Source organism: Hyperolius riggenbachi, chromosome 3 (assembly GCF_040937935.1).
Source record: "Hyperolius riggenbachi isolate aHypRig1 chromosome 3, aHypRig1.pri, whole genome shotgun sequence".
Classification (NCBI taxonomy): domain Eukaryota; kingdom Metazoa; phylum Chordata; class Amphibia; order Anura; family Hyperoliidae; genus Hyperolius; species Hyperolius riggenbachi.
The window spans coordinates 142,794,406-142,820,815 of NC_090648.1; the positions used below are offsets into that span (position 1 = coordinate 142,794,406).

Sequence of the window (26,410 nt, forward strand, 5' to 3'; positions counted from 1 at the left end):
GCTGCTGACAAACAGCTTGTCAGAGCTGGCTGTGTTTATCTCTATAGTGTCAGTCTGCTGCTCTCCTCGCCTCCTGCAGAACTCCAGTCCCCGCCTGCATCCCTTCCCTCCCTGCTGATTGGAGGGAAGGGACGGGGGCAGGGACCGGAGCTATGCAGGAGGCGGGGGAGCAGCTGAGACTGACACTACAGATGTAAACACAGCCTCACAGCACGGCTGTGATTTATGAGGGATTGTAGAGTGCAGGGGGACCTTAGTGGGGTTTGGGATACAACAGAGGCTGGGCTGTATAGGCAGATCCAGCCTCTGTATGCAGATAACATTCTTTAAACACACCTCGGGTTCTCTTTAAGCAAATTTTTCTGCATATTGCAGTGGTGCAAAATCACATGCAAATCCCCACATCATTCTTTCCTATGGAAAATCACGGTCAAGTGCATGCAGGAAAAAATGACCAGGTTTGTTGCTTTTTTCCCCTCACCACGTGCAAATTCTATATTACCGATAGTCAGCTGCTGTCAAAGACTGTCTGATGAAGTGGGCGGAAAACTCAAAGAATCATTCGCGGGACACCTGAACTGAGATTAAAAAAAGTTACACAATTACCTTGGTAGTGAGAAGCCTCCTCCTACATCCCACTGTTCCAACACAAGCTCCCACTACGCCTATTGGACCCTAAGCAGGTGAACAGGTTTCTTCTGTCGGCCAGCTATGAATGTAGGTTCGGACTGAGCATGTGCAAGTAAAGTTCATGCATGCCCAGTAAAAGCCAACCTGCACATGTGCTGCTTTTTCATTCATGCACAAGCACATTATTTTACTGGGCATGTGCACACCTTATTTGCGCATTTCCAGACCAGATGCTGCACTTGCTGCTAAAAGAATCCTATTTTGACTGCTGCAAGTAGAATTGGAATATAGGAACCCTGGGTTGGAACGGTGGCAATACGCCGGCATCCACTTGGGGCGCATGTGTGTGAGGAAGAGTGCGGAGACAAAGACAGCAGGGGAAACCAACAGGTAGAGTATAAAGCACGGCTACCAGGGCAGCACATTTTACACTAGGGAGGACAGCGCTGGGGGTTCTGTGGCATTCACCGCTTGTCCCATTTTCTTGTGCCGTTACCGCCATGCACCAGATTGGCCTGAGATCTTGCAGCATGTCCGATCGATACATGCAACTAATTTTGGGCAGAAATTGATTGCATCATCGATTTGGCCTAGTCTTGGCAGTACTGATTTTTATCTGAATCGATTATAATTATCTAATCGGATGGTTGATCGGCTGCCAAGTGAAGTATTGTATGGGCACCTTTAGGGATGTGGAAGGGAGGTTAAAGCACTAAGTGTAAACCCACAGGAGCATAGGGAATGCATACATATTCCACAAAAATAGCGTCCTTGCTAAGAATCAAACCCAAGACTATTGCACTATAAGGCCATGTAGGGCTTCTTCTGTGCTTCATCTGAGTTAGGGAACTCTTTTCTTCTGTCCTCTGTTTATTGTTTCCGAGTGTTAAAAGCCTCTTTGCAAATTACAATTGATTTAAGTCAGCATAAAATGCAGCACTGTAATAATAATAATAGTAATATATTCTCGTCCCATGATCTGCCAATTTTATGCCATTAGCGGGTTTGCAATGCTGACTTTAGTTCCCATCACCTTGTTTCTGCCTCATTTCCTTTACATTTTCAGCAATGTTCTATGCCCTATTGTACATTCATATTTGTATGAAATGCCATTGTTACATTCACCTTGCTTGTACTATTTGCTTTTCACAGGGCTGCAGCCATGCGTCTACTTTCTAAATTAGCACATCCACAAAAGTAACAAGGCTAAGCTTGAAAACTGCAAACAATGAGTGAGCCTTAGCTTTGTGTACCGCACAGTGGCCCTCTCTCTCTCTCATGGTCCATTCAGTTATCCCTCACTGTGGAAACATTGAAAGTTTACATGTCCTTACATGTCATGGTTATACTGTATTGTAAGGCTTGATTCACTATGACATCGCCAGGCTGGAGATTAACAGCTGAGTGATTATAGTGCTATGCCTTGTATGTGAGAAAGTTTAATAAATCTTGAGCATCCCACATTTACTTTTTCTTAGTTCTTGCTGTGATGCATTCACATGACTGCAGTCACATGACCATATGGTGATGTAGGGATTACCATAGAAGCCATAGCGACTGCTATGGGGCCCATAGCCAAGTGGGCCTTGTGGTCTCAATTAGCTATCACAGGGTCTGCCTCATGGAGTCCCGTGGCGGGCACCCCCCCCCCCCCCTCCCTTCCCCATTGCAGAGTAGTAAGCAGAGCGCTGGAAGGAAGAGACATATCTCTCCATTATGCCTTCATTGCTGCTCTGCCGCCCCCTGTTTTCCCATACTGTTTAGTATGGGATTACAAAAAAATGGGCTTGTGGGGGGAGGGAGAAGTATGCCTCTTTCTTCCAGCACTCCACTCGCTACTCTGCATACAGGGGGAGGGGCTACCTATATTTGTGGGTGCTCATCTGGCTTCATATACATGGGGCAAATCTGGCTACCTATATTTGGGGGGGGGGGGGGGGGCTAATCTGGCGACCTATATTTGTGGGTGCTTATCAGGCTTCATATACATGGGGCAAATCTGGCTACCTATATTTGGGGGCTAATCTGGCTACCAATATTTGTGGGTGCTCATCTGGCTTCATATACATGGGGCAAATCTGGCTACCTATATTGGGGGGCTAATCTGGCTATCTATATTTGGGGGGCTAATCTGGATACCTATATTTGGGGGGCTATTCTGATATACATGGGTCAGGATAATCTGGCTACCTTTATTTGGCAGGCTAATCTGGCTACCTATACATGGGTTTACCTGGCTACCTATATTTGGGGTGATAATTGGGCTAACTATACATGGGATGGATAATCTGGCATCCTATATTTGGAGGGCAAATTTCTACCTATACATGGGGTGGGTGGGGTGGGGGGAGGTAATCTGGCTGCTTATACATGGGGGGGGGGGGGGGGTTAATCTAGCTACCTACATTAAGGTTCCTTCTTGCTACCTATACTGGGGGCTACTTCATACCACCTACATTGGGGGGGGGGGGGGGGCGCATCTGGCTACTTATACTAAGGTACTTGTAGCTACTCTAGATACCTATACTGTAGGACTACCTTTGGCACAACGGCGCCTTGTAATTTTTTGGCGGAGGGGGTGCAATCAAAATTTCACTATGTTGCCCCATAATGTCTAGCTACACCCCTGCACAAACTAATCACAGATTCATTAACCTTTCAGCTTTTAATCTCGCAACAGTTGTGAGTTTGTCAGTTTTGAATAGATTCTAGAGAGAAGAATCCTCCACTGCCAGCCTTGTACATCTGCTGCAGAGACTTTGATGCAAGTGGATACTGGTAAGAATCTGAATTCCCATTCTTAGACCATGCTCAGTCATATTGGGCTATATATAGAGAAATATATTCAGCACCCATGGAAGTTTGGGTAGCATTCCCATTACCCTCTTGATAGGGGAATAAAGTTCCAGAAGCATTTCATGAGTGACAAAGAATGGACGAACTCCGGCACTCTCCAAGCCAAGCTTCTTTATTAAGGCAACGAAGCACAGGCACAACAAATGCCCCTATAGTCTACAGCTGTTTCGCGTGTACAAAATGCCTCCTCAGGACACGTGGGCCAAAAGCAGGGGCGTAACTATCGGGGCTGCAAAGGATGCAGCCGTGCGGGGGGCCGTCCATGGTCGTTTTCGGGGCAGGAGGGGGCGCAGCACATGAAGTGGGAGGGATGACCACAAACAGTGGCGTGGAGGGGGCCCACTCCCCCCTCACCTTGTGCTCCGCCTTCAGTACTTCCCCTCCAGCATTTATGCCAGCAGCAAGTGGGCATGGCACGTGGACATACTTCCGCGTTCCATGAGGTTCTCCTCTGAAAGCGCCTGATGCTACTTTCTGTTTATCAAGAAGCAGCGTGAGGCGCTGTTACAGAGAAGACTGGACCTCCGTCGCATGTAATGAGGCGTAAAGGTTTGAGGAGGAAGTACTGACATGGGACCCTGAGGTGAGGGGAAGGGAGAGGCCCCCCCCTCCCTCCATTGTATGTGGCTATTCCTTCCTCCTCATGAGCTGCACTCATGGGCCATCTAATTGGATACCTATACTGGGGGATGTATATCTGGCTATACTGGGGGCACTTATACCTGACTCTACTGGAGTCACCTATACCTGGCTATAATGGGAGCATCTATACCTGGCTATACTGGGAGAACCTATACCTGGTTCTACTGGGGTCACCTATACTTGGCTATACCGCAGGCACCTATACCTGGCTATACTGGGGGCATCTATACCTGGCTATACCGGGGCACCTATACCTGGCTCTACTGGGGTCACCTATACTTGGCTATACTGTGGGCACCTATGCCTGGCTATACTGGGGGCATCAATACCTGGCTATACTGAGAGCACCTATACCTGACTATACTAGAGTCACCTATAACTGGCTATACTGGAGTCACCGATACCTGGCTATACTGGGGTCACTTATACCTGGCTATACTGAGGGCATCTATACCTGGCTATATGGAGGGTACCTATACCTGGCTATTCTGGGGTCTCCTATACCTGGCTATACTGAGGTATACCTGGCTATACTGGAGGCACCTATACTTGGCTATACTGAGAGCACCTATACCTGGCTATACTAGGGTCACCTATACAGTATATCTGGCTATACTGAGGGCACCTATACCTGGCTATACTGGGGGTCACCTATACCTGGCTAATCTGAGGTCACCTATACCTGGCTATACTGAGGGCATCTATACCTGGCTATACTGGGAGCACCTATACCTGGCTATACTAGGGTTACCTGGCTATACTGAGGGCACCTATTCCTGGCTATACTAGGGTCACCTATATATGGCTATACTGAGGGCACCTATACCTGGCTATACGGGGGGCAGGCACCTATACCTGGCTATCTATACTGGGGGCACCTATACCTGGGGTGAGAGGGTAGGGGGCCCCATCTAAAGTTTTGAAGGGGACCCAGTGATTTCTAGTTATACCCCTGGCCAGAAGCATTTCAGTTTGTGGCAACAGCTGCCAAAAGTTTACATTAGTATTAAAAAACCAAATACAAATCAAACTTGTTAGTGTAATCAGTGCAATTCTTCTAACTTAGATGTTTAGTGGGTATTTGTTGAAGGTGCCAAGGTGCCCTGCCAAGCATCCCTTTTCAAAAACTGAGCAAGTCACAATGTCAATTCTATCAGTCAGGGAGTCAGGGACAACTGCTTAGAAGTTCTTTAGTTGAACCCTATTCTGCAGTTCATTTCAATATAGGTCGGCTGGAAACCAGCTGCAGTTTGAAGTCACTTATCTATTTCAGGAGTACACAAATGTTTCATTTGAAATCAGATCGAAGTTGGAAAGCAATCTGAACTCAAAACTCTGTCTACAAAAGCACTTGGATTATTTTTTACCTTTTCGGAAATTACTTTCCAGTAACATTTACGGTGACTGTTTGAAAGACATTCTATCGGAAGACTAGGCTAATTATCAGTAACAAACTTGTCAGGAGTAGAAAAAGAAGTTAAAGGCTTTGTTATATGATCATTATCTGCAAAGGAAGAAGCAGCAGCACTAAGCTTAAAGCAGACCTGAACTCAGAACTTCCTCTCTGCTCTAAAAGATAAGCAACAGCAAAATAACTTTTAAACAAAAACGTTTCCTTGTTACAGCTTATAGAACTCCTACTAAGATTCTGCAGAGTGGTTATTTCCTGGTTCCCTGGAAGCCCAGAAAGGGTTAACCTCCTGTTTTTAAAGTGAATATGAAGCCTGAAATTAAATGAAAAACAGATACATACCTAAGGAAAGGGGAGGGTCTGGGTCCTATAGAGCCTTCCCATTCTCCTCCCAGTGTCCTCGGTCTCCAGCAGGCTCCTCCACTTGTATCTCCCGCCGGGGGAGACTCATCAATCTTCAGAAGCAGTCGGGCTTCTGAAGACCGCCGGCTCTGTACTGCGCACGCGTGAGAGACGGAAGTCTGAGTGGTTCAGAAGGCTAGTGAAATCTCCCCAACTCGGAAGATAGCAGCCATGACCGAATTGGCCATGGACTGCTAACGGGGGAGTATGCGGAGAATGCGGAGAGCGGGAGGAGAACGGGAAGGCTCATTAGAACCCAGAGCCTTCCCTCTCCTTAGGTAGGTATCTGTTTTTTATTTTGTTTTAGGCTTCAGATTCTCTTTAAATATTAGCTCAGAATTCGGCAGAGACAACAGACAGCTGACAGCTCAAATTACACTAGGTCATTACTTGCTGAGAAGGGAGAATTAGACAGGCCGTTCTCTATAAACACCCACAGAGTGGATTTCTCTGTTTTCCTTGTCTCCTGTGCAGGAATTCCACTTTACTTAGAAGTCCACTTTACTTAGAAAGTCCACTTTACTTAGAAATAAACAGTGTTTGTGGGGTTCTTTCATCATCATAACCAAAGTGTTGAAAGTCAAAAAAATAAAAATAAATAAATAAGTAAAACATCAGTTCTACTGTTAAAGCATGTTATAGTAAAGATTATAATGGCTGAAAATATCCATTTGTATTTTGGGATGAGCTGAATCAACAAATTCTGATCCACCTGAATTTCTAAAGAATTTTCCAAGGCAGAAGTCAAGGCAGAATGCATTGTAGTCAACAGGGAAAATTTAAATTTTTTTATTTTTTTAACAAGGTAATAAGACTTTTCTGGTTGAACTCGATGGGCGTATGTCTTTTTTCAACCCAAATAACTATGTAACTATATAACTACCGGGGTTTAAAAATGCCCAAGTGTACACATAGTTATTTTAAACAATATATGATGTGTTTTGGGAGAGGGAACATTATTGTTGGTAAGTTTTTTTCAGGTTAATGTGTGTTAGACTGTTACGCACTGGACCTGTTTATAGTAGAGCTATCAGCTTCAGTGCAGAAATTGGGCACCTGTGCTTGGTTATCATAGAGCCAAGAGATGGTGCCCCTTGTATGACCTGAAGGCAATGGGTGGCATTCAGGTATATGATAGCCATGTGCTGACACTCAAATCATACATATACAATCAGCACTGTCAAACTCATGTGCACCCCCTTGCAACATCCTCAACTACACCTCTGTAAATAAACGCCCACAAGCAGTGTCTGAAAAGTGCTAAGAAGTATTGTATGACTATTAAGTAAGGCTGACTTTCCTGCAACCCTCCCCCAGCCAAAATCCAAGCATAAGCAGCAGCATTTGCTGAAAACAACTCTCAAAGGGTTTTATCAAGTAGGAAATGTCACAATTTTAAAATTCAAATACCGGTATGCCTAAAATACATGTATAGCAATGTTACTGTAATATCAGATGGGAAGGTGCAGTTACTATTCACTGCCAACATAGTTGGCTGTGAAAGTGTGAAAGGGTGCGAGAACTAGACCTATTTACGTTGTTATAATGTGCTGCTACTGTATAAATTGCTTAAAGCAGAGGAGCATAAACATGGCACCATATGTGTTGCGCTTATCTATATGTAGTGTAAATCGGGCAGAATAAATGAGATAACGTAGGCTGTACAACATGTTTAGCTGCTGGATTCTAGCCCAGTGTTCACTATTTGTTCCATAATAATCAACCACTCCACAACACACACTGTATTTCTTTATAGGGAATCTGAAGTGAAAATAAACTTATGAGATAATGATTTGTATGTGTAGTACAGCTAAGAAATAGAACATTAGAAGCACAGATATGAGTTAAAGAGATTCTGTAACAAAAATTGCATCCTGTTTTTTATCATTCTACAAGTTCCAAAACCTATTCTAATGTGCTCTGGCTTACTGCAGCACTTTCTACTATCACCGTCTCTGTAATAAATCAGCTTATCTCTCCCCTGTCGGACTGGTCGCCCTGTGTCTGGAAGGCTGCCAAGTTCTTCAGTGTTGTGGTTCTGCTATGCACTCCCCCCTCCAGGCCCCTCTATGCACACTGACTGTGTGTTATTTAGATTAGGGCAGCTTCTCTCTTCTCTCTTATCTTTTACAAGCTGGATAAATCGTCCTCTGAGCTGGCTGGGCTTTCACATACTGAGGAATTATAGACAAGGGCAGAGCTGTGCAGGAAGAAACGAGCAGCCTGACACTTCAGTGCATGAGAGCTGCAGGGGGAAAGAAACACACAAATGATCTCATGAGATTCAAAAGGAAGGCTGTATACAGCCTGCTTGTGTATGGATGTATTTTCTATGTGTGGACATACTGTACATCACCCTACTTCCTGTGTTTGGTGGCCATTTTGTTTGTTTATAAACAAACTTTTTAAAACTGTTTTTAACCACTTTTAATGCGGCGGGGAGCGGCGAAATTGTGACAGAGGGTAATAGGAGATGTCCCCTAACGCACTGGTATGTTTACTTTCGTGCGATTTTAACAATACAGATTCTCTTTAAGAAACTTCAATTATCTATGCAAACGAGCTTCTCTGAGCTCTCCGACCCAACTTGGGTCAAAGACAGTGCTGTTTTCGGAAGCACTTATACATCAAAGAAACAGTGAACGACAACTTCAGATAAGGTTTTCCTGCAGGGACGTTCAAAGGGTCGTTAGCTCTACTCTGTTTTATAGTTTAAAATACAGAGTGTAATTTGTAAACTGCAAATATTAGAGAATGATGAGATGTTATAAAATAAAGCTATATAACTTAAAATAATAATATGACTCTTTTCTTTACTACTAATGTTCTGTTAATTTTCCGTACTACTCATACAATTCATTATAACATTTTTTTTCCACTTCAGTGTCACTTTAAAAGCAATGCCACCAACATTTACATATAGCTGAAATTTCCAGCTGCTTCTTGGAGGATGTGTAACAGCCAGTTCCAATAACATTTTTTCTGGCTTTCAAATAAATAACTTTAACATTATAGACACCTAGAGAAAATGCGATTTTTATTCCCGTGGAAGTGCTGAATCAGTGGATCCAAGAGGTCAGCTCCTGATGTGATTTACACAGTGCAGTTAGCAGACACTTTGCATCATTATGAAGTTCATGTCGGCTGTGTTTTTGTTACAGCACAAGGTTATCTAGGCGTTAAGTAACTGCATGCAACAAATTACTGGCAGAGCATGAAGACATCTGCCCGCGGCTACAGAATACAAGCGTTCATACAAGTTTTATTTTCAACTTGCATATTGCTGTTATTGATGCTTGTTAATTATGTACAGTATTAATGTTTTATATATTTTTGGTCATCTTAAAGTGTACCTGAGCCAAAGCTCGGGAACAAAATCGGATACATACCTAAAGAGAGGGAAGCCTCAGGATCCTATTCCCTCTCTATTGTAATGTCCCCCGTCACTGAGCACAGCCCCTGGAAGATTAGTGACAAGACATTGTCGCTAATCATATCGGGGCTGCGCAGCTCCTCTTCCTGATGTGTGGCCGCATAGTAGCAGCACGAGCCCACCTGCACATGCGCAGTAAGCCAGAGAGCCGCGGGAGTGCTACTGCACATGAGCGGGCGGGCTTGCGTGGCTACAATGCAGCCATTAATACAGAAATGGAGCTGCACTGCCCTAATTCAGAAGGGGGCCGTGCTCTGCAATGGGGGCTGCTTACAACAGAGGGAAGCCTCTATAGGATCCTAAGTCTTCACTCTCTTCAGGGTAAGGACTTGTTTTGAACTCAGTTCGGGTTCACTTTAACCATTTCAACCAACGGGTATTTTTCACCTAATGGACGAGAGGAATTGTCACATTTCAGCGCTCCTCCCTTTAATTCCTCAATAACTTTATCAGTACAAAATTATCTATACCTTTTTTTTCCGCCACCAATCAGGCTTTCTTTGGGTGATACATTATGCTAAGAATTATTTTATTCTAAAACATTATAATGGGAATATTAAGAAAATAAATGGAAAAAAAAATATTATTTTTCAGTTTTCAGCCATTATAGTTTCACCAATTTTATTTGGCCATTTGTCCAGGTTACTGCCACGTTAAACTTATATCCATTGCTAACAACCCTGGTTTCATCCTAGGGATGGACAGGACTTAGCTTAACGGAACCGGTTTAGAAAAAGGTACCAGACTCTGGGATTTCCTGGAAGAGTTCGGTCTAGCCAGCCCACCTCCACATTTTCCATTTTTTAAATTCTACCAAATATCAAGTTATATACTCAAAGAAATCAAGTCTCTGAGCCCTTTTAGGACTGAACTGTCCAATTTTGAAAAATGGTTTCTGGCTCAGACTAAACCTCCAGGAAGCCTGTCGCTTTTGTATGGATCGCTGCTGCACTTCACGAGATAGGATTAGGGAGAGGTGGGAAGGTGAGTGAACTGAAAATTACTTTGGATCACAAAAGCTGGTCAAGTTTTATAGAAAATGTTTGGAGACCTAAAAATACTCTACTTCAGTTAATGCAATATAAAATAATTATGCGCTGGTATTCCACTCCAAATGCTATGAATAAACTATACAGTTCTGTTCCTTAGATTTGCTGGAGATGTTCTTGTCCAGTTCTACGTTATTCTCACATATGGTGGTCCTGTCCCCCAATCCAGAAATTCTGGAAAACTGTTGAGGTTTTCCTAAAAGTAAACACAGACCTAGACCTCTGTATCAATGAAATAGAGGCAATCTTTGGTCAGGGCCTTTAAACCACTACTGAGCTATCTATGGACCTTTTAATGTTTTCAACCTTGATTGGTAAGAAACTAAAATTGAACACTAGGGTACCAACTTTAGCCCTACAATATCAAGTTGGCTCACCAGATTTAATGAGCTCTTAGAGATGTAATACTCACATCCCCCCGAGGCCCCAATGACTGTTACCAATGAACAAAACAGATAGATAAAGCTGTACAACTTCTGTTCAGAGAAATTCAAATGCTAGCCATACTATTTTTAGTGTAGTGTTAATTAGCTATTATATACACCTCTACACCTTTCCTTCTGTGTTTTCTCTTCTACTCACCGTGTTCTCCGAGGGGTGGGACGACTGGTTCTGGGTGTGAATGGGTGCTGGTGGTGTGTGTGCGTGTGTGTGCGTGTGTGTGCGTGCGTGTGCGTGCGTGCGTGTCGTGCTTTCTGCTGAAAGTTGTCTTGATCGCGAGGATGGACGTGGTCTTGTTCTTGATAGTGGTTGTGCAGGATGAGGCGATTGTTGAGCTTGGGGGGGGGGGGGGGGGACACTCATTGATTGCAGTTGCTGATTGTAGTTGCTGATGGTGTGGGGGCTCTTGCATGTGCTGTCACTTTGGATGTGTCGGGAGGCTCTGCCTGTGGCCACTTTTGGGACGGGGGCTCCTTGCGGTCATGCATGATGGGACACTTGATTTTGGGCATTATGGTGTCTGGTGCAAAGGTCCCTGCATACGCTGTCACTTTGGATGTATCGGGAGGGGCATTGCCTGCGGTCACTTCAGGGATAGGTGTCTTTTGCCAGGGTGTGCTCTGTGGTCATGCATGCTGGGATGCTTGGTTTCGGGCCTTGCAGTGTCTGATGGTGCTGGTGCCTCTGCATGTGCTATTGCTTTGAAATGTATCAGGCGGCTCTGCTTATAGCCACTTCTGAGACAGGTGCCTTTTGCCAGGGGGCATATGCTTGCTGAGATACTTGATTTTGGGCCATGTAGTAATTTGATAGTGCAAAGGTCCCTGCACATGCTGTCGCCTTGGCTCGGCCTGCGGCCACTTCCTAGACAAGTGCTTTTTGCCAGGGCGCACTTAGTGGTCATGCATGCTGAGACACTTGATTTCAGCATGTTATGTCTTTATTTATTCCTATGTAATAATTAAATTAGGCAAATTCTGATTGGCAAACATGATGAGACTTTATGCCCAACACCAAGAGCGTGTCAGCCTATCAATATGGTTGAGCCTTCATAAACTGTGGCTAGACTCTGAGCTAATCAGAAAATAAAATAAAAATTATATCCCTAGTATAATGTATGGTGACAATATTTTATTTGGAAATAAAGGTGTATTTTTTCAGTTTTACATCCATCACTAATTTTTAGCCCATTATTTAATAATTATATGCCCTCTTGACATAGATATTCATTTTTTTTTATTCCCTAATGTCAGTAGGTGTAATTTTACTGTTTGGCCACAAGATCTCCCCTATTAGTTTAGAAAATACACTTCAAATTTATTCAAGCACGCGCTCTGTATAAAAGTTAAAAAACTCTTTATTAATTCAAATTCACATAGAAACCATTAGTAACGGAGTTTCCTACCTTCTCTCACACTCACTTCAACCTTCATTCATCCACACCATAGAAGGGCCCTTCTATCAAATATAAAAAAATTAATAATATAAAATTAATAGAAAAAAGGGGAAGATATTCTCCTATATATGCAGAAAAAATGAATGAATGAAAAATCTAAAATTGTAGAACGTTCATAACTGGCAGATAAACAGGCTGTCACTTAATCCGGAATACGGACAGCACAAATGAACGGAATAACAGCCCGTTTTCACTGGATTGCTTTCCACTATTGAACAATGTCCCATATGTTCATTCCATACCTCTAATGGGTAAGGGCTGTCCGGCTTATTCACACTAAAATGCTATTCCAGTTCTTCCAAACTTTATAATTGTCAGCTTCCCCTGGACATTGAACAAATGCAGGGGATTGTTTACTCACAGTCTATCCGTGCGTTTTCACTGGCGGTGCTCACAGCTGTAGATCCTGAGCTGTACGCTCTAAGGTCATGTGTGTACCGTACTCCCGCTGAGCTTCACGTATAGCCGTTACGTCACTTCCGTGTTGAAGATACTGGACTCGCCCGGCCACACTTCCGTACTACTTCCTCTCACTCTATTGATTTTCGGGTGACGTCACCACTCACGGGGTTGCTGGAACTTGGTTGCTAGGTGACTGCTGCGCGCTCCTTACAGTACACCTATATTCCTCGCTCTCCCCCAATCTTATTAAGAGTTGTCAGGAATAAATCCTCTACGCGTTTCAGCCACTAAACGGTGGCCTTCCTCAGGAGGGGTTTCATCAGTCTAGAGTTGCGGCCATTTTCCACTGTATATATACCCCTTTCAAATTACCCATCCTCCATATCAACGGTAATTGTTTAATTGTTTAGTTTAGAAAATACGCTACATAGGATACAATGTATTGCTACATTGTAACGAGGGAAGTGACGTAAGGCTTCAATGGAAGCCTGCAATCACAGTTCGTGGAGGGAAATTAGTGAATGGGAACTAATGAATGGGAACATTGTTCCCATTCATAAATCTAACGATGGGGCGGCAGAAACTGGCAGAAATCACGGCTGTATTTAAAGAATAAACCCTGTTTTTAAACAAAAACAGTGTTTATTCTCAGCAGACATGCTCGGATTGGCACAGGGGACTTTTGTCCCCTGCAGCCAATCCCCCCTGCTAGCAGCAACATCACGATCACAGGCATTTGCCCGCACAATCGTGTGCAAACACCCGCAAACTGCAGGGATGTGACTAGCGCGTCCCTGCGGCTCTAGCAGCTGCCGCTGAGGACGTGAAGCTCACGTCCGCACAGCATAAATGGTTAAAGTACACCTTTTAATAGAAAAAACTTTTCAAATAAAGCAGCAGATTGTAAGCAGAGGAAACCAGTTATTACTGAAACACTTAGTCACTTGTTGTTTACAGTAGTTTTTGATGGAGCAGAGTGGTCTCTGCATGCAGATATGCACCCAATATAACAAGTTGTAACTCTTTACTGAAGAAAGACATGCAGAGATAAATCATACAACACCATAAGGAAAAGCAACTTACTTAGAACAGAAAGGAACAGAGAGTGAATACAGGAAATTACAATACCATAAAGATCTTCACGTCATTCTACAGACAGTGACATGTTGTGGTTGCTTTACTATACTGCAGTTTAAAGTAATTCTGTTGATACTGTTAGAATTTAAGTATTATATGCTTGAATTCGTAGGCCTCAGTTACTTTAGCTGAGGTTAGTTAAAAGACTTGGTTTGCAGAGTATACCTTTAAAGAGGATTTCTAGAAGCACTGAAGAACAGTGTGATACAGGAACTCCCAAGGCTGTATCAGATATATCCAGTGCAGAGGCCAGACCAGCTGGCGACGAACAACAAAAACATGAGCCATTGTTAAGAAAATATTCTCACAAGAACATTAAACAATTGCCTCCTCAGAACAAGATGACAGTTCCTTGGAAAATGGAACTGTCCAGGGCATGCGCAGTAAAGACTGTGCTTGTCATGATATCACGGGGTCTTAGCCAATAGCAGGTGATGAGTTATTGATCCGTACCTGCTCAGATGATGTCACATTTAAATCTTCAGAGGTTAGTATAAGAAGAGCTAATGTGGCTCCTGGGGGGGCTACTTCTGCTGCTTCTGACTTCTGGCTGATGACTTGCACCCTCTACTCTTTTTGTAATGTATTGTCATCTTATCTAACTGTATGCTGTATATAGGCCTAAGTGCAACGTAGTATAGATGTAACATAAGAGAGGCCTGATCTAGCTAGTAGGTAACGCAAAGAGGACTTACTACAGACCAATTGCTTCGCTGAGATGTAACAACATGTAGAGATAAGCATCTGTATATCTGTTTACTGAATAAACTCCTGAAACTTTGAGGACGCCTAAGAAGTTCTATCTCCTATGCTGTTGCTGTGATAAGAGCCGAGTTATCACACTTCCTGTGATATGGTGCCGAATGAAGGTGTAGTGTTGTTGCCCATAGCAATCAACGGATAGATTCTTACAGATACTGCCAACAGCTTGATGTCACAACGACCGACGTACCCACGGGTATGAACAAAAGACCATAGAGACAAACAAACTCTTTAGGCACCTACACCTGAATTGTGTGCAATTTTAGGATTCTTTCCCTTTAAACATACTTATACTGTATATACAGCATGTTCATTTACAACACAAACTAACAAATTGACCCCTTCTGTATAATACAGTAAATGTAAGGCTTAAAAGATTTGAAGAAAAAAACTATATCTATCATAACAAAGTATATCTTCTTTAAAATAATTCCAAATAGAGATATTTTCAGAATTTTTTTTTATGTCCTAATTCACTGCAGATTTACTGCAAAGTCACCCAGCACCTTCATTTGCATCCACAGCACTCACTTACTGGCTTTATACAGTCTGGAAAATGTTGCCAACAGATGCAGGCAAATCCAGGCAAGCAAATCCACCTGGATTAACCCATCATTATAAATAGACCCCACAGGATACGCATGACTGACAAACAAATAGCAACTTCTAAAAAATGAAGCCTTTCAAAATACTGACACCTGATCCAATCGTTTGTGGCCAGACTGACAGACAGACATAAAGGGAATGTATAGAGATTTACTTTTTATTTTATTTAGGTTTAGCATCTAATTGCATTTTAAAACATATACAAAATATTTCTAGAGAATTTATTTGCTTGGAGTTTCACTTGCTGTTTTGACTTGCAAGTTCTTAAAGGGAAATACTAATTATGGTGAGAAGAAAATGCAGTTTACTCATTTCATATTTGTATGTGAAAGGGGTGTTCGCAAATATGTGCGTCTTATTGTGGTTTTATTTAGTGGCGTAACTAAGCAGCTTGGGGCCCCAGTGTGAGTTTTTCATGGGGCCCAAAGCACTGTATTGATTGATATGAAGCCTCAAAATCAGAGCAAGGTTTGTTAAGGATCACCACTATTCATTGCACATATAGAGGTGTTCATTACCAGCATAGCACCAATAAAAAGCTAATAAGATGGATGAAGGAGGGCCCCTAGTGTGCCCCCCTGGACCAGGGGCCCCGGGACGGTCGCAACCTCTGCATCCCCTACTGCTATGACACTGGTTTTATCTGTAGATAAGAAGAGACACCTGAAAATAGAAAAGAGAGGCTACAAATGAGGAGCAACACAGGGAAGAGGAGATATGTTGCTCAAGGGAGCTGTATATAAAAAGATGAACTGGAAATCTTTGGGGGGTCCGCAAACGGCAATGGAGGACTGGAGGATGTTGTGGGAAGCCTCTACAGGATCCTTAAAACAGGGGTGGAGGCGCCCAATGCATAAAAGATAGGCTAATAAGCTGTTAATCTTATAAACATAGAGGGAATCTTGCCTCTCTTGAAAAATTTGGAACAGTTTATTGAAAAAAGGTCTTTTATTCAAGCACATAAAATTGACAAGGCGTTTCGCGGGTACTTGCCCGCATCCTCAGGTCAACACCAGCAACTGCTATGGCTGTGTAGCAAGCATGAGCGCCTCTCTGTCTACAGAGAAACAGAGAAGTGCTCATGCTTGGTACACAGCCATAGCAGTTAAGGCACCTGTTTTTTCACTGACCTGAGGAAGCGGGAAAGTACCCGCGAAATGCTTTGTCAATTTTATGTGCTTGAATAAAAGACCTTTTTTCAATAAACTGTTCCAAATTCTTCAAGAGAGGCAAGATTCCCTCTATGTTTATAAGATTAACAGCTCATTAGCCTACCTTTTATGCATTGGGCGCCTCCACCCCTGTTTTAAGCGTCTTGTCATACCTCTTTTGATCGATTTTTAGTTGCGCTAAAGAACTTCCAGAGTGCGACCACCCTGTTCCTGTCACAGACCTGGAAAACTGAGCGGGGACGGTTAATTTCCCACCTGCTCTGACGGTGGTTGTAAGTATTTGCAACCCACCTTTGTGAGTATATACATCCTTAGCAATTTGCTTTCCTGAATCTTACACGATTCTGCACCATTGGACTCCTGGTGGTCTCCTTTTGTCTTTTAGATGAACCTGGGGTTGTTCTAATCACAGGAACCATTGACATAAGCTGTCCTCTACAGGATCCAGAGACTTCCCTCTTTTTAGGTAATTATTTCCTTTATGAACCAAGCTTCGGCTCGGGTACACTTTAAGGGCTGGTTCACACGGGCAATTGTGGGTTGTTTAATGCTGGCCATGGCGCTTGTACTTTTACCATCATTTGTGCAAACGTCATGTTCTGATCACGATCACTGGTTCCAGTCCCGTCGTTTCAGCCCACCCTGGAAGCAACGTGTAGCTTCCAGGGTTACTTACCTCCACATCTCCATGTCCCCATAGGTGATAAACGCTGACCGATGCCAAAAGTCATCAAATGCTTTTCTGCACTGTCCAGGAAAGCATTTGACTGAGATGCCGCCGGCCGCCCCGGCAGTCACCCGTGTGAACCAGCCCATAGGCAGTCGGGCCTTTTGTCCCTACAGGCTCCCTAGATATCAATCCAGCCCTGAGTAGAGGAGAATGTGCATACATGGATAGAGAACTGGCCAGGTTACAGAAGACATAGAGCAGAAGCAAATGGATCATACGTAAAGTGGTAGACTGTTGGGAGATAATCTTTCCCCTTCTCAATTATGCTATAATTCAAAAGTTTGAACTTGGTAGACACATCCATATGTCCCAACCGTCACGATTTCACTGGGACACTAGCGGTTTGCAGGCTGTGTCATGTTGTTCCGGGGCAATGGCCAAATGCCCCGACCTCTTCACAGAGCAGGAGAGTTGGTTGTTAACGGTTTCACTGCCAAGGGCCTCTGCAGAGACCACTACAGAGACCTCTGAACCCTCTGGTCCTTCTTTCACAATGGTTTATGTACTGTAGATATGCCATCTTTATGTATCTTGTACTGTAACTGTAAAGGTGACCATTAACGGTACAATTTTTCACTAAATGCGATCTTTCAATGCAATTTGAATGACCGTAACTAATCGGAAGGTAATTAACGATTGTTCACATTTACTGAACAATTCTTTCTTCAAATTCAATCACAAAATCCAACTTTCGGATCAATTTTAGCCTATTTAGCAATCGACCAAAGAATCGTTCCTTATCGATTGCCTTCATAAACGGCAAATTTTCTATACAATTTGATCGTAAAAATTGCATCGAAAGATCACATTTGGTAAAAAAAATTGTACTGTTAATAGGCACCTTAACACTTGCTGTACTGGTAACTTTAACAATTACTGTACCATCACCGACAGTGTATTTCCTAAAAACAATTACGGGTACAACTCATGTTGTACTTGGCGAAATAAAGTTATTCTGATTCTGATCCTGAATACATGTTTCACATCACACTGTGCTTTCTCCCCTTACACTTCATCCCACACTTAATCCGTAACCCAACATAAACTTCCACCAGGATTTCAGCAATGAATGCTTTTGAAGTTTACAAAGATAGGTATATCTACACTGGCTATCTGGTTGCAAACCATGTGAATGGAGAGGTGAATATATTGCCTTTCAATAGGTGTGCACACATATATGCTTGCAGTGACATTTTAGAAACTCTATACCTATCAGTGATATTAGTTGTATTCGTCTGTGCTATTGCTCTTATAAATAACCCAGATTGTGGTACAAGATCCTTAATTAGGGTTAGTAGAGTGATTTTATGGATTTACAGTCCTGGGAGTTATGCACTTGAATAGGGGTTATCCCTGTGTTAACATTTCCTATATGTGGAGGTTTTAGTCAGAAATAAAGTATTTTACACTTCAGTCTTTATGTTCTTATTAAATATATTGATAAACTCTTCGCGTAGTGCTGTTTACTCTAATTTATATACTTAAATACATGTGTGCTGTGATTATAACTTGCCTACCATTGCTCTGTGTGCCAAACTCTGCATAGGAGGGAAGGGGAAACTACAGGACAATGCAAAACTGTATAGGGAAGGGGCATGGTTTTGAAAAAATTGGGGCGTAGTTAAAGGCTTGCAAATATAAAAGAGAGCAGTGGGTGCACTAGGTGAAAAAAAGCAGCCTAGGAAAGAAATCTCAGGGTCAGTCCTCAAACCCCAACAGTTCAGAGTCAATGTAAACACTAGGAGGACCTGGCGCTCGATGGCTGGAGGATGCAATGTCCCTGAAAACCAGCCGCTGTATTAAATACGTGGAAACAGTACCTGCAAACAGTGTGGGTATAAGGGAAATACCTCCTGCTGTTACATGAAGTCCTCCGTGGGCATAAGTTCCGTGCTGTGTGCACAAACACCGCTCACGCGTATGTATTGGATCTGACTGAGGACGCTGAGTCTTCCCACCAGAAGTGATGTCGCACACTCTGCGCTCCAAAGGATATGCAGGATGCTGTCGGCTCAATTCCTGTATATGGAAGCACAGAGGGGTCACACCATAGTGCAGACTGCGCCTAGTGCTGGACAGACCCCACAACCATTGTACTTACAAATGCTTGTTTATTAACATATTAAAGATTAAAATCCTGATCCGGATTTTGGCCAGCAGCCTACCTCAGGGGCGTGTCTTAGTGTCCCTTTTTCCTGGCGCCTAAAAGTTGGGAGGTATGCACATCGTCTTTCAACCTAGATAACTATGTAACTATACTACAGATCAGAACAGAAGATGCACTTTAACCCTTCTCAAGAGCAGGGCATGAATACCCAAATTTCAGATATTATACTCCTCAGCATTCCTCCCTAGATTTACTTTTTAGCTAGCTTAGTGGTATTACAGACCCTCCATCCTGATCATACCATACAAAAGTAATATGGGAGGCAACTTCCACTGACAGATCACATGGTGACTGCTTAGAACTGTAAGACTAATGAAAAGTGACATTTCACAACTGTGCCCGCCATCACTTAGGGCTCTTAGTCCACGAAAAAACACAGCACCCCTCCTTAAAATCTCTTTCTTACAATAGGTCTTTGAAAACCTCCTCAGCGAGAGAAAACTACAGAAATAGAAGGTGCCTGGCTGCAGCATCCTTGGCAACCGCAGTCAGGTGCAGCGTAACGCCACGACTTGCTGTGTCAATTCTGCCCTGGGCTACAAGACATGATATTCTCATATTCCAGACCATGCCTCATTAAGATAACTGCAGAAACAAGATGTCACTTGTGCATTTCCAGCTGGATCAAACCACAGACTCATGTCATGTCAAAACAAGAAAAATGCATTAAAAATGTTATTCAATCACTATTGTTTCTTCTCGAGAAGAGAACATTGGCAGGTTGTGTGATTGGATATTATCATATTTGTAAGGAATAATGGAAGATGGTCCCATTAGATCTGTAACTAAATACAGAACGTCAAGAACTGGTTTATAAAGGTACCCATGGACTCAATACTTATAGGGTCCGATCCAATTACATTTTTTTCTCCTAAGTGATATGTTCACATTATAATTAATATGCCTTTTAGGCCACCAGCAAGCAAGAAAATACTCAGAATAATATTGACAGTACTTCGTCTACATTTTGGTACTTTTTCAATTGCAGTATGAAAAAATAAAGGAGAAAACTTAGGAGAAAAAGAAAATTGTATTGAGCCTGTAGTCCTTTTTCAGGTGGTGATGGGCTGCAAGAAAGATCAGATCTACTTGGATGAATTTTTTGTTGTCAAGCATCACCTAAACGTGGCAACCCACACTGCAGGGTGGTACACTGATAACTAAATGATGGTCATCTGAAAGAGGGCCAATAGACTGTTTCCAGTCATCATTGCTATGGAGTGTGTATGGGGTAGTCTGCAGATGATAGTTTCATTGATGGTGTTTGCTAGTTTACTATCTACAGATCGGACAGCCAGCGTGAGCATACGGAAAACTCTTGTGCATTAGCCAGGTGGCGGTGCAATAGACTATCATCCACACTTGATTGCTAACTAATACTGGATTGCTATATACAGTATATGAGCAAGAGCCCACAGCACACCATCGGCAGGTAAAATCCAGATACTTTCTACTGGCACATCCAAAGAGAAAGATACAGCAGCTGACGCGTTTCATAGCTATGACCAAAGCCAATGTGTCTGAAACGCGTCAGCTGCTGTATCTGTCTCTTTGGATGTGCCAATAAAAGTATCTGGATTTTACCCACCTACAATGTGCTGCTTGTTGTTCACATATTTGCCGTAATTTGTATTTAATTAACATACCATTATGTGTAATAGTGAATCCTAATGAGCTCTTTTGGGTTGGCATATTGGATAGAAAGCTCGTGGTGAGATAAATCTACCCTATTCAGCATGCTACAATCTTTCCTAAGCTCAGCTGTGGTCAGTAAGAGGCCTCCGAACCCTCAAATAGTTTCATTTGTTTTATTTCATGTCTTCCAAAGGAAAGATTAGCATTGTTTTCTAATTATTTGCACAGTAGGGACTCAAAGAAAAGAGTGCACCGCTGTCTGATGTATTATGCAGAGTAAGAACTCCGTTTTGATATCTGAAATCAGCTTATAAAGATGTGAAAAAATGCATTTCCAGGAAACAGCAAGACCACCTTGTGAATAACTTTGTCTTCTCTTATCTGAATCAGGGACCTCATCTTGCTATTTCTGTGCAGGAGGAGAACCCCAGTGAGAAGTAATGTGGAAGTGTCGACAAGCGATGAAAGCGTCTTCATAGTCTTAAAATGTTTAAAGTACTATTTTCAGAAGCTAGAACAAGAAGGAAAATAGTGCCGACTACCATGCCAACTAACCAGAACTTAGCTTTATTTTATTTTGTTACCTATAAAAGTAAGGAACATTTCAGTGTCTTTTAACGTAGGAAATGGAAAACATACAAAACAGCATCCAGACTTGTGTGCTGAATCCACTGAAGAACATTTATTGCGTTTAGAGGCACATTTTTGTACAGATAAAGAAAAAGATGTGATATTTTTTTCCCACACACCAATCGGAAACAGCCCATCAATAGGCTGTAGTTTTTGTGGTCAGGCAATGGAGCCAAATTCAGACCCAGTGGAAACGGTCCTTAAAGTAGCCAACCATTGTCCCTGATTAAAGGAGGGTGCACGGCAGCCTAGCCATGCTCCTTTCCAAATCCTGATTGGGAGGGCTGGTGAGTGGCAGTTTAGCCACACCTCCCCTCTTAAAAGGGACTTATCCCTCCACTAGACCTCAGGGAGAAGTTCAACACAGCACAGTAGTGATTGTGTGACCACATCTGCATGTGAAATACACTGGTTGCCTGTAAGGATCGTGTGATACATTAATACAATTTTCTCAGGTTTTGTTAAAATGTTATGACTCTTGTCTCTTAATGTCTCTATACAATCCATACCAGATTTGACTTGGACTTTTTCCAACAATGTTCTGGTTATATCCACTGCTTTTAAAATGGGATTCTTTACAGCTGCTGAGATAATGGAAGTTAAAATATAACATCCTTTTGCAGCTCTTGTCTGCTTTTAACGCCAGGATTTGAAATTATGGAAATGCTTAGTTGTCTAATTATATACATAAATTCCAAACCATTTGATTAAGTAGCATTTACAAATCGCATGGTGAAAGTTAGCCTTTAGCTGTTTATATTCAATACGCGCTGATTATCCAACAAAACTCATTAAATGTGACCTATGAAGTGATCTGGATATTGTGAGGATTTTAGCAGAGTTTATTACAGAAACCTGTCTCTGCCTGCTGTGTTCTCTGTCCGAAACATGTAACCGCAGTGAGTTACCGAATACAACGGATATCTGTGAGTGATGGCATCAAGGCAGCACATGATTGTGAAACTGAAATAAGGCATATTTGACATCCCTTTACATGTGCATCTTCCATATATATATATATATGGCACTCCTGCAGCCAGCCTCTTCCTCTTCAGAGACTGGCCACGTTGGAAAATCCTTGGCAGTTGCTTCTGTACTTCCCTGCCTGCAGGATGCTTCTTGCTTATCTCACCTACCCCAGGGGCATAACTACAGGGGTGCAGCCACTGCAACTGCAGGGGGGCCCAGAGGTGTGGAGGGGACCCAACTACTAACCTTCTCATCCTTTGATTCTCCAGTTCAGATCTGTTAATATCTACACATGTTATGGGTTTGAAGATCCTGATGGCCACAATGGTGTTTGACACTTATAAGATGGGCCCCCAGGCTTTGACCACCAAGGGGAGGTAAGGGAAGGAATGTGAACATTAATGCAGTCCCATCAATGTCTTGCAGGAAGGCCCCATGTTCTGTGGTCACGCCACTGCCCTGATCTGTTTATAGTACCAAATGTGCTGCTTGGTAGGGAGCTGATGAGCATCTCTGTACAGTCATTGTGAATAAATTGTCACCCAAACTGATCACAAACAATAGATTCAGGAAATAGAAATCTTAGATATGTGTGTGACTTTTGGTTTCCTGCAATGAGAGCTTTGTGTGGAATACCTGTCTTATACTTGTAAAAGCAGAACTCAAAATAGATGCAAACAGGACAAGCATTTGGGGAAGACAAAAAAGCATGTACAGGCCCTGGAATCTGCATCCAAAAATAAAAAGTTATTGGACCTTTCTAATTTCAGTTTTAGCAACTATAAGGAAGGAACAAAGAAGCTGCAGCTGTGATACTCCTTTTCCATAATACCAACCTTACCCTATTGCCCTTAAGCCATGTGGAGAGAGAAGGAAGGACAGCTGGAGGGAGCAGCACACACAAGGTAGGCTGGGCACTATGAGAAAAGCAGAAGACCTGAAAGAACAACAAGTGGAATACAGTGCAGGAGATTTGGGCGCAGCCGACACCACCATAGATCATAATGGGAATTACAGCTATAGCAGCACACGAGTAACTTTGGCGCTGTTAGAAGACAGAGCTGAAGTTACTTTTAAAACACTGTAATTCAGCCGCCAGCAATAGCTGGAAGCCAAATTACATCATTCCCCACCATCCACGTGGACCTGGAGGGAGAATAGAATTAACACCGCCGGGACTTGCGCAAGAGCAGAGTAAGTCGCATATCAGCTGTATCCTGTGCCCAAGTCTCCCAACAGCGATTTCATTCATATGCCTGAAAAAAAAACCACCACTGTGACTCTGGAATTTGAGGTGTCCAGGTGAGTGGTGGGCATACATATAAAAAAGGTGTAATGTAAATGTAGGTGCCGGATGTAGCGTGAAAGTGTCTTCAATAGTTAGAATATTCTAATATTGATTTTCATAACGTATTTCTCACACTACCACCCCCTCCCCTCTTTTTACACCCATGGCTGGATTCCTGATAAGGGCACCAAGGCCGGGGCCTTGGGCAGCAGCCTGTCGTATGGCAGCTTGACATGGAAGAAGAGGCTGCAAATAAAGAGCAACACATGGAAATAGGGAGCTGCTGCCTAAGGGATCTGTATATAAGTGACGAGGGCTGCTGTACATGAATGTTAGACATGGAAGATTGGTCTGCACAAGGATTGGGAAGGGGTGCTGTACCAGACATTTAGTCTAGGCATGGAAATTTATAATCCAGCCTTTCCTACATCTAACATTAACCACTCCCCAATCTACAATGCTTCCAATCCGGTGTTTGGTTAAATAATAGCCAAACCCCATGCGCCTATGCGCCATGCGCCCAGTGCTCTTCAATGTATTTTATTAATGACTTAGTAAATGCAGTAGAAAGCAATGTTGCTATTGTTGCAAATGATACAAAATTGTGCAGAATCATCAACTCTCAGGAAGATAGTGACATATTGCAACAGGATCTGAATGGGGTGGCTATATGGGCACATACATGGCAGATGAAATTCAATGTTGAAAAATGTAAATTCATGCATTTTGGTCGTACCAGTGGTCTAGCACCATACAAAATAAATGGGATACAGATGGGGATATTATACTTGGAGAAGGACTTAGGAGTACTCATCAACAGCAAGTTAAATACGGTAATCATATTCAATGCCAAGCAGCTGCAGCTAAAGCAAATAACATTTTGGGATGCATTAAAAGGGAAACAAAAACTCGAGATGCTAGCTTAATATTGCCCCTGTTTAACTCTCTAGTAAGGCCACATCTGGAATATGAAATTCAGTTCTGAGCACCACATTACAGAAAAGATATTGCTGTCTTAGAGCAGGCGCAGAGACGAGCAACAAAATTGATACAAGGGATGGAAGGTCTCGCTTACCAGGTTAGATAAACTGGGCTTATTTAGTCTAGAGAAAAGACGCCATCTTATTAACATGTATGAATACGTCAGAGGGCAATATAAAAGCTTGGCTGATGAGCTTTTTGTCCCTAAGCTTTTACAATGGACTAGAGGACATGATCTGCGCATGGAGGGAAAATGTTTTAGCCATTTATTTAGGAAAGGGTTCTTTACAGTAAGAGTGATCAAAATGTGGAATGCATGGCCGCAGAAAGTAGTTATGGCAAATTCTATATCTGCGTTTAAAGGGGGCTTAGATGCTTTCCTTGCGTTGAAAGACATCCATGGCTATAATTATTAGGTAATACCCGGTGGTGTTGATCCAGGGACTTTATCTGATTGCCAATTAAAGGCTGTTCCCGGGTGCACAGGGAATGGTGAAGTATGGTGAGACACACTGCATGTTTTTAATCACTGCTGTGAAGTATATATGAGCAATCCTGGCCAGATGAATTGCATATGCTTACCACTATTTTTTGCATGTGCTTTTTTTCAGTGAAGCAGTTCTGTATGGGACCTCAGTATCCAGCAATAAACTGCACCTTCTGTGACTGTGCTAGGGAAATCAGAGCTACACACAGTCTGTGCTGAGGTGATAAGTATTACCTGCTGGTTAGGCAGAGAACTCATAACCCTGTTTGTTTGAACTGCATAGGAAATGTGATCACAGCGACATAGTAGTGCATATGTTAGTCCAGTTAGATGCTCAGGTGTATACTTCATGGGTTTTAAAGGGATGGTGCAATAATTGGGGATCATGGGTATATTGTGTGTAATTTATGTGATGTGATTTTCATAATACACGTATTTCATATATCAGTCATTGATCTCTGAGGTTTTTTGTTATTTCAGTAATTGGTTGTGTGAAGCACAAGGTAGTAGGTTATATTTGAGTTGATTTAAGTACTAGGTACTAGGCACCTTACCCGAGTAGAGTGAACACGGAGGGGGGGGACCCAGGGTAGACGCCCCGGGTGTAGCCGGGCCTTGCGTGGTCCATTTTGGCGCAGCGGTCGATCTGTTTGGGGAAGGATGGCGTATGTCCCGGTGATCAATGTGGATGAAGAAATTCAAGCAGCAGTTAAAGAACCAGTAGAAAAAGGGGAGGAGACATTTAGCCTCGATAAGCAGTTTAGAGGTTATCAGAAAATAGCTGTTAAATTGGTAAAACGAAAGTGGAACATCATTTATATGGAAAAATACATAAAGGCAAAATTGATCCCAAGGGGAATCCGGGAAAGAGTCATCCCTGCAGCCCATCTTCTGACAGAAAGATTCCTGCCGAATTGGAAAAAGGAATGTATAGAGCATGGGCTGAGGGTTATGACCATGATGGCAGAAGAGGAAAAAATACAATTGAGAGAAATAGAGAGCAGTGTCAGTAAGATGTTGGAGGAAATTAACAAACACACATCAGATAAACATTTTGAAAAATTTAATGAAAGGACCAAAAAAATAATTGATAAGGAACAAAATAAAATAAAGCGGATTAAGGC

At 42.7% G+C, this 26,410-nt stretch overlaps 1 long non-coding RNA gene across 2 annotated transcripts in view; it reads right to left on the reverse strand.

Annotated features, from left to right (window-relative positions):
* LOC137561179 (uncharacterized) overlaps positions 1–25,978 on the reverse strand; it is a 256,463-nt gene extending 230,485 nt beyond the window's left edge. For both annotated transcript variants that reach the window (XR_011029906.1, XR_011029907.1), the window contains exon 1: positions 25,841–25,978. This is a non-coding gene — a long non-coding RNA (uncharacterized lncRNA). The remainder of the gene's footprint in view (positions 1–25,840) is intronic.
* Between the last annotated feature and the right edge of the window lie 432 nt (positions 25,979–26,410).